At 51.1% G+C, this 9,978-nt stretch overlaps 1 pseudogene; it reads right to left on the bottom strand.

The window, feature by feature from the left end:
* Positions 1-6,449: 6,449 nt before the first annotated feature.
* LOC119305960 lies at positions 6,450-8,819 on the bottom strand (annotated as a pseudogene).
* Positions 8,820-9,978: the final 1,159 nt, after the last annotated feature.

Consider the following 9,978-nt stretch of genomic DNA (forward strand, 5'->3'; position numbering starts at 1 on the left):
GCATGTCTGTAAGTTAAAGAAATCTCTTTATGGATTGAAGCAATCCTGTAGACAGTGGTACAAGAGATTTGACACCTTTATGCTCTCTCAAGGTTTCAAAAGGTCTAATTATGATAGTTGTGTTTATTTGAAAATTGTCAATGATTCACTTATTTATTTGCTCATTTATGATGATGATATGCTAATTGCTGCAAAGAGTATGTCAGATATTAGTGAACTAAAGAAGTAACTGAGTAATGAATTTGAGATGAAGGATTTGGGTGCAGCAAAGAAAATTCTTGGCATGGAAATTTCCAGAGATAGACCGTCTGAAAAAGTATATCTAAGTCAGAAGGGTTATATTGATAAAGTTCTTCGTCGTTTTGATATGCATAATGCCAAGCCGGTGAGTACTCTGTTAGCTGCACACTTCAAATTATCATCAGCTTTATGTCCTAAGTCAGATGCAGATATTGAGTACATGTCTAGAGTGCTCTATTCAAGTGCAGTTGGTTCACTTGTTTATGCCATGGTTTGTTCCCGTCCGGATTTATCATATGCATTGAGTGTTGTTAGTAGATACATGGTTAATCCTGGAAAAGAGCATTGGAAAGCAGTTCAGTGGATTTTCAGATACCTACGAGATACTTCTAATGCTTATTTACAGTTTGGGAAAACTGGAGATGGACTTGTTGGTTTTGTTAATTCTGATTTTGCTGGCGATTTGGATAAGAGAAGATCGCTCACAGGTTATGTTTTCACCATTGGTGGTTGTGTTGTGAGTTGAAGAGCAACTTTGCAGTCTATTGTGGCTTGTTCCACTACTGATGCCGAGTATATGGCTATTTCTGAGGCATGCAAAGAAGCTGTCTGGTTGAAAGGTCTGTATACTGAGGTTTGAGGAGATTCATCTTGCCCTACCGTATTTTCTTACAGTCAAATGCTATATATCTTACAAAGAATTCAATGTATCATGAGAGGACAAAGCACATAGATGTCAGATTTTATTATATTCGAGATGTTGTTGCTGAAGGCAATTTGAAGGTATGCAAGATAAGTACTCATGATAATCCTGCTGACATGATGACAAAGCTAGTTCCTACCAATAAGTTTGAGCTTTGCTTGGTATTTCTCAGTAGTCTTATGGACTTTAACACACAAGGTGTTTATGCTTATTTGGATGGAGTTATTTACTTTCTTTGACTACTGGAGGGAATTTAGCTCAAAGTGAAGATTGTTAAATTGTGATCCAAATTCTAGCGTATTGGACTAGACATAGTACATACGGTGTGGACCTTTGCGTTGGTACGGAGGCGTACGAGTATAACTCGTTTACTTGTCCTATAACGACTCTTATGTGTTGCCCCTCATATATATCATATGTAGTCGCACATAAGACAGTCTGTCGTCTCGTACTTATAATACTCCTCCTTATAATAATTGCGCCTCCGTGCGTCCGTGGTTTTCTTCCGCAAGGGTTTTCACGTAAAAATCCGTATCTCTCTGTCTCATTTATTTCTAGCTATTATCTAACATCGCCAACTCCCAGGTGGACTGCGTGCTGGGGAGCAACCCGAGGGCGACGAGCTACATGGTCGGGTACGGCTTCATTTACCCACCACCGCGGCGCGTCCATCGTGTCCTTCAAGTCCAACCCGTCGTTTGTGGCCTGCAAAGCCGGGTACAAGATCTGGTATCCCCGAAAGGGCAGCAAGCCGAACCTGCTAGAACGGCGCCATCGTTGGCGGGCCGGACGATGGCGACTAACTCTTGATTCTTCACCATGTGCGCGTTGCAGCCGGCGATCAAGGTGAGCACGCGTCGCCGATTGTGATCGAGCAGAATGCGACGGCGTCATGGACGGAGAAGGGCCGGACGTACCACCGGTACGCGGTGACGGTGACCAACAGGTCGCTGAACAAGACGGTGCACGAGCTGTACCTCGGCATCGCCGAGCTCTACGGCCCGGTGACGGGGCTCGACAAGAAGTGGTACGGCCACGTGCTGCCGGGCACGGCCCGTCGGTGCCCGCCGGCGGGAACTTCAAGTTCGAGTACGCCCACACCGCGTCGCCGGCGAACGTCTGGGTCACCGGCTACAAGCTCGTCTAAACTGAAACCAATGGCAGTCAGTTTGTGAGGTTACAATAGGGAAGTTGGAGCGATGGGGCTAGTGACAATCTCTTATGCCGTTATAATAAGCTAAGCTAAGCTCGTAGGAGTAAGAGTAACTAGTGGCTGCATGTTATCGTGATTGAAAATGTAAGTGGAATGGTATTGTTGCGCTATGCTATAAAGTATAAACCAATTGAATTATACTCCCTCCGTTCGGAATTACTTGTCGCGGAAATGGATATATCTAGATGTATTTTAGTTCTAGATACATCCATTTCTAAGACATGTAATTCCGAATGAAGGGAGTAATTAACAAGAATCTCCATTTAACTTTTTTTTCAAGGGATACGTCAAGATTGACACATCGGAAAGATAGATAGAAGAGGCCAAGAAAGGCCAACCCTTTTACAAACCCCTCCACGGCTAAAAAAGCCGTAAATCCACATGCGGATTACTCACCCAGGTCCTCCGTATCTACCATACACGTTTAATTTTTTTGATTTTTTTAAACAAGAAGTTAATCCAAATAAAAACTAAAGAAAGAGCTATACAGCAGAGAAATTTTACAACGAAGACACTGCTACTGCCGTTATGGAAAGGATTGGATATTTGGATCTAATCGCCAAAAGCATTGTATCTATTTCGCTGTGCTCTACCGCTCTGTACTGAATCAACTGAAGTTTTTTTTTCTTTGAAAAAACTGCCACCACCTAGCAACGACTACAGGTACCGAAGCGAGCTGAAGGCGCGCCGCCGTCATCGCCCCTCCATCGTCGGAGCCGGGCACAACTTGTTGTAGTAGACAGTCGGGAAGTCGTCGTGCTAAGGCCCCATATGACCAGCACCCCAGAACAGCAACCGCCGCCGATGAAAAATAACGTAGATCGGAAGGATCCAAACCGAAGACACACGAACGTAGACGAACAACGACGAGATCCGAGCAAATCCACCAAAGATAGATCTGCCAGAGACAGCTCCACACGCCCACCAACGATGCTAGACGCACCGCCGGAACGGGGGCTAGGCGGAGAGACCTTTATTCCATCTTCAGGGAGCCGCCGCCGTCTCGCCTTCCTAAGTAGGACATAAACCCCAACAAGATTGAAAAAAACGACTAAAAACAGAGCCCTCCCGCCGGCCCTTGGCAAGATCCACCGTGCCTCCATGGCCCTAGGGCCACCGGAGACGAGGCGGACCTGTGCCGGCGCCGGCGAGAGGCACGAACCCTAACTTTCTTTCTTGAATCAACTGAAGTTCCTCTGGCAGGCATACAAATTTGTTTGAATGCCTTTCAAAATGAAATTGTTTGTACTGTTCCAAATACCCCAGGAAGTTAAAGTGATCAGCTCAAGGAAGAATTGCATGATAAAGTATGCTTTAAGTTGATTAATCTGTCCCTCAATGTCACAGTGCATCGGTGTCCAAATTCACATGGAATAAAAAAAGAGATCCTTGTTTCCAGAACTCGCAAGACACATAGAACACAAGTGCAGTCTGCAACAAAGAAAAATTTCCTCTGCAGGAGTGCATTGGTATTCAATCTATTTTGGATTAGCAGCCAAAAAAAGATCTACTTGAGCTGGCAGCGGGAATTCCATAGCCATTTAATTGCAGGAATGACAGTGGCCACTCCAATCAGCAATTTATAGGTTTTTGAAACCTTAAAGAGGAACTTAAGAAAGTAATTTAACTCTTCGAAACCTAGAGGAACTTGTGAGTAATTAAACCCTAAAGAAACTTCCCTTCTTTCTTTCTTTTGTTGCAAACCGTATGCCCAGCCCGGCCGTTGATGGTGGACACTGATCATGAGCACCAAGCAAGTTCCCCCAACCAGAACTCACAACAGAAAGATCATACTGTGAAAGGCCGGGCTGAATAACATTCAGTTGGGTACAACAATTGGCCTCTGGATAAGGGTAGTAGAGATCAAACTCATTGTTGGCTAACAAAGAACTCTCTGAAACTAAGACTGTTGAGAGCCATAAGTTTCAAGACAAGAGGTGCTCTCTTACAAGTTCAATGAGAAATTAACCGGAGCAACTATGGGTAATTAAGGGTTGGGCATAGCAGGATCTATGTTCGGTTGCTTTTCTTCTCCTGATTTTCTGATCCAAATCCTATTTCATTGATTTTTTTGATTGGAATTCAATAAGGAAACCTAGGAAAAACTGACTTGAAATTTTCCTTTTTGTTTCCAGTGGTCTTGTGCAGGAGCAAAGAGGGGTTGTCAGGCCAACTCCAACGCGCGACCCCAAACAGACCTCTGTTACGTCCGTTTTTCGTCCGTTTGGGGCAGGAAAACGGACATGGTCGTCCGTTTGCGGTCGTGCGGGCATCGATGCACCCAACGGGCCCGCCTCATTCCAAACCGCCCGGGGTCGTGGACTTTAATTTTTTGTCAAAATAAAAAGAAATAAACTTGCAAATAATACGAAAACATGAATATAAACATAAAATGTCCATACGTGCATATTACCAAAGTTCAACGCAGGTCTTAATTAAACTTTAACTTAATAAAAGACATAAAAAAGTAGATAAAGGCCCATTGTCGGTGGCCGCCGTTGTCTTCAGGAGTCGTCGTCCTACTTGTCGTCGTCGCTGGTGAGGTCAACTTTGGGCGGTGGATGCCACAGGTGGGCTGCCCCTGCCAGACCGGAGGCGCCGCTGGCGCCTGCACCACCTCCTCCCGTGGCTCCTGCTCCTGCCCCGGCGATCGCGGGGGCGTTGCTGACCATGGGCCGACTCCCACAAAGTCGGCCATTTCCGGCGGGGTACAAGAACAGCTCCACCGCTGGCCCACCAGACGAAGGTCCCACACGGCGAGGGGCTGCTCCTCCACCACCTCCTCCTGCACCTCCTTCTTGACGTCGACGTCCATCTCCGGGATGGCCACGTCGGCGGGCCGCCGACAGGGCCAGAGCAGTTTCTAGGCCATCCCATTGACGCTCGTCGTGCGTGTTCATGGAATTCTCCATTTAAGGGCTAATGAGTCGGGCCTCCTCCTCCTCGGTCATGCGTGGCGCCGGTGCAGGGGACAGCGTCGGTGAGATGCCGCGCACACACCTATGGCCGCGCGCTTGGGGCGGGCTGGCTGCACGAGCCGGGCGCGATGGGCGCTGGCCAGCAAAGTAGGACCGTCTACGCAGGTCATGCTCATCGCGGAACCACGTGTCCCATAGCGGCGAGTCGATGGCGTACTTGGTGTCCCGCAGCAGATCCGGTGGCAGCTATTGGCCGCGACGGTCGATCTCTTTGCGGCGGGCGCGGCCGCTCACCGGCACCACCAGGATTGGCACGCGGTCCGCGGAGAGATGACAGCTGTTTAGCAAATGAACATCTCCCCACGGGAGCGGCGTGGACGTTTCCCAGTACCAGCGGCAGACGTCGATGTGGACGTACATCCTCTTGCGTTGGCCGGCCACCGGCGGCGCGAGCCGAAAGGCAGGTGGTGCGGGCGGAGATGATGGTGCGGGCGACGCAGATCTGCTAGAGCGGCGACGGCCAGAGGAGGAGTCGGTCTCGTGGTCGTGCTTACCCTTGTTGTTGATCCAATGCCAGCCCATGGCGCCGGCGGGGAGGTGGGCGAGTGGAGGTGCGGTGGCGCTGGCTAGGGTTTTGCTCGCTCGTGTCGGGGCTCAAGGAGGCAGGCCGGCCAGAAAGTGAAAGCTATGGACTGGCCGATCAACGGCTTCCACATTAAGAAGGATGACGACCCCTCCGCCCATGTGAATGACAACCGGGGCCCGCCGCTCGTGTGCATTGAATTTGGACGGTGGTGGTAGGTGGATGGCCGCCACGCGTCCCCGAGGGGGATGACGAGCTAGCGCGTGCTCGTCCGTTCGACGTCCGTGTGGCCACAAACCGGGTGCATGTTTGCACCGGAAATGATGCGGGCCAGACACGAAACGGATAAAATTTGCGGATGCGGCCACGCGTTGGGCCGTGTTATCTGTCCGTTTTAGCCCAAACGGACATGAAAGGAGAGGATGGGTCGCGCGTTGGAGTTGGCCTCAGAGAACGATAATAGTACAATCTCAATAAGGAGCTTATTATTTCAGTTAACGCTTTGGCTAGTTTTCAGAGTCTAGGAAAGCACAACAAGAAGCTTATTATTTCAGTTCCGTCTAACCGACAATTCAGTTAACGCTTAGGCTAGTTTTCAGAGTCTAGGTAAGCACAACAAGGAGCTTATTATTTCATCAACTGTATTTCTATGATGTATGTAAAATTCTTAAAGACGAAAATTATATACAGAAAGAATCAATAATATACATGACCGATGAGAGAAAACAGAACAAAAACATAGTCTATAATATTCTGGTACTCCTACTTCATGTTCTAACAATGATTATTGGATTACTTGTACAGATCGTCTTCATCCTCATCAGCTGCCGTGGAGGTGTGGACAGCAGCTTCCGCCGCCTGTGGCTGCGCCGGGAAGCGAAACTCGGTGCCGAACCCCCTAGACTGCTGCAGCGTCTGCGCGAATGCCTGGTACTTCCTGATGGCAGCGTCGCTCACGCTCCGCCTCGCGTACTTCATCGATTCCTCGAAGTGAGCCGCCTTAATCTCTGCTACCTCCTCCTCTTCCTACCCGCCGTCCATCTCCATGGTGTCTTTTTCCATCCTTTGCCTCTCCATGTCCTTTTCAATGTCCTCCCTGATGGCGTACTTGCACGCCCTTTGGCAGATCTCCGTGATGTCGGCACCGCTAAAGCCGGCGGTGAACCTTGCCAGCGCACCGAGGTCGGCGTCCTTGGCCACAGGAGACTTCCTGAGGCAGGCCTTGAAGATCTGGTGTCGCGAGGCCTCGTCCGGCAAGGGGATGTAGATGAGCTGGTCCAGGCGGCCGGGACGGAGCAACGCCGAGTCAATGATGTCCGGTCTATTGGTGGCGCCGATGATGAAGACCGTCTTCTTGGCGTTCATGCCGTCCATCTCGGTGAGCAGCTGGTTCAGGACCCTGTCCGCCGCGCCGCCGGCATCCCCAACCCTGCCTCCCCTCTGGGTTGCGATGGAGTCAAGCTCGTCGAAGAACAAGACGCACGGCGCAGACTGGCGCGCCTTGTCAAAGATTTCACGCACGTTGGCCTCACTTTCACCGAACCACATGGTGAGCAGCTCTGGCCCCTTGATGCTGATGAAGTTGGCCTGACACTCGTTGGCGATCGCCTTCGCCAGCAAGGTCTTGCCACATCCCGGTGGCCCGTAGAAGAGGACGCCCTTGGACGGCGACATGCCGGACTTCTCAAATTTCTCTGGGTGCTCGACCGGGTACTGTGCGGTCTCTTGCAGCTCCCTCTTGACGCCGTCGAGGCCGCCGATATCGTTCCAGTTGACGTTGGGCACCTCGACGACGGTCTCACGAAGCGCGGACGGGTTGGTGCCGATGAGAGCCGTCTTAAGGTGGTCATTGGTGACGGCCATGGAGTTCAAGATCTCGGCATCAATGGTGTCGTCCTCTAAGTCGATCACGTCCATCTTCTCCCTGATGCACTGCAACGCCGCCTCGGTGCAGAGCGCGGCCAAGTCGGCGCCGACGTAGCCGTGCGTATCCTTGGCAACCACCTCAAGGTTGACGTCCTTGTCCAGCTTCATGTTTTTGGTGTGGATGCGGAGCACTTCGAGGCGGCCGACCTCGTCCGGCACGCCGATGTCGATCTCGCGATCGAACCTCCCGAAGCGCCTCAAGGCAGGGTCGATGCTGTTGGGACGGTTCGTGGCGCCCATGACGATGACGTGCGCGCGTGCCTTCATGCCGTCCATGAGCGTCAGCAGCTGGGAGACGATGCGCCTCTCGACCTCGCCGTGAGTCTTCTCCCTGTTAGGGGCAATGGAGTCGATCTCGTCGATGAAGATGATGGAGGGCGCGTTCTTCTCGGCCTCCTCGAAGGCCTTCCTCAGGTTGCTCTCGCTCTCTCCAACCATCTTGGACATTATCTCCGGGCCGTTGATAAGGAAGAAGAAGGCCCCGGTCTCGTTCGCCACCGCACGGGCGATCAACGTCTTGCCGGACCCGGGAGGGCCGTAGAGGAGGATGCCTTTGGGAGGCTTGACGCCAATGCTCTTGAAGATCTGCGGATGCCTGAGTGGCAGCTCGACGAGCTCCCTGATGAGAGTCAGCGGTTTCCCCATGCCACCCACGTCGTCGTAGCCGACGTCGTCGAGCCTCTCCTCATCCTCCCTCTTGACCGGCTCGCCCTCGCAGAATATCTCCGTGTCGGGCGCCATGATGCAGTACTCCACCGCAGGGTCCATCTCCATGACCTTGAACTCCACGCTCCGCATGCCACCACGCACGAGGAAGAGGTCTCCCTTGTGGACCGGGCGGTAGGCGTCCACGAAGTAGGGTTTGAGGTAGGCGTTGAAGAGGTTCCCCCCGATGCCCTCGATGGTGTCGTCCAACGGGAGGATGTGCACGCGCTTGCCGTACTTGACGTCGTGGCACTGGTGCACCGACACGACGTCGGAGATGCGCACGCGCAGGTTGGACCGGGCTACCTTGTTGATCCTCATCTTGTGGCCCTCGCAGGTGTCGTCAGGCAGTGCCATGCAGACCGTGCTGTGGCGGCGCTTGCCCTTGAGCAGCACGATGTCGCCCTTGAATATGGAGAGCTTGTCCATGGTGGCGGGGTGGAGGGTGCACACGGAGTTGTCGTCGTTGGTGGCGGCCTCCTCCACCACCAGTCGGTTCGCCGCCTTCTTGGACGCCGCCGCGCTCGCCATGGCGTTCAACTCTCTTTGGTCGATTCGCTGCGTCTGTGGTGTATTATAATCTCGTTGGATGTGGAGCGCTGATTTGCGTTGGTGTTGTGGTGAGGTGGTGGAGACCCTTTATTGAAGGGAGGCACGGCCGACTCCGGTTGGAAGGCCCGTACGCTCGCACCTCACACGTTCCGAGTCCAGATCTTCGTTCGCTTGGTCCTCCGAGATGGCTCGGCTTGATCGGATACCGCGTGGCGTCGCCCTCGTCCGCGGCCGCCACGCCCCTGGGGACAGACGCCACGATGATGTTGCCTGACCTGAGATTCAACCTGCTCCGCCCCTGCCATATCCAGCAAGAAGCAGTAGAAGAAGGCAGCCGGAGGCCGCACACTTTCCAGCGAACTAGGGCGACGTCCACGCCGAAGAGGTCCAGTCCAAGTACGTCGTCAGTTTTGCTGCTGGAAGGTCTGATTTTGGTAGTATTAACCAATCAGTTTTTTCCTTTGAGAATAATCAACTATTCAGCTATCAACCTTCTGATTGTGTGTGTGTGTGCAAACGAGCAAATCGTACGCAAAGTGCTTTCTAGCAGTTGCGCTAGCTCATCATCCACCTTACATTTACTTTGAGACTAGAAGCATACTACTCCCTCCGTTCCTAAATACTTGTCTTTCTAGAGATTTCAACAAGTGACTACATACGGCGCAAAATGAGTGAATCTACACTTTAAAATATGTCTACATACATCCGTATGTTGAGTCCCTTTGAAATGCCTAAAAAGACAAGTATTTGGGAACGGAGGGAGTAGATGGATATGCGCGCTTCGCCGCGCCGGGGATTTTTCTAAATGACAATGCATTTAACTCTATCTAAATTATGCGCTAGGAAAGAGTGTCTTGTATCTTTCAAATATATAAATAAAAATGTTTAGCAACTGAAGTTGCCCAAGAACCAAGATCATGTATACTAAATACTCCCTCCGTCCGAAAATACTTGTCGAAGGAATGGATGTATCTACACGCAATTTAGTTTTAGATACACTCATTTTCATCCATTTCTCTGGCAAGTATTTCCAGACGGAGGGAGTAGATGTTAAGCACGAAACAGGCAGCACATATTGTATTCTTTCGTGAATAAAAGGGATAATTATGACTTCATATGTGGTGTACAGTGGGAGATT

The sequence above is a fragment of the Triticum dicoccoides genome, chromosome 5B (genome assembly GCF_002162155.2).
Source record: "Triticum dicoccoides isolate Atlit2015 ecotype Zavitan chromosome 5B, WEW_v2.0, whole genome shotgun sequence".
Taxonomy (NCBI): domain Eukaryota; kingdom Viridiplantae; phylum Streptophyta; class Magnoliopsida; order Poales; family Poaceae; genus Triticum; species Triticum dicoccoides.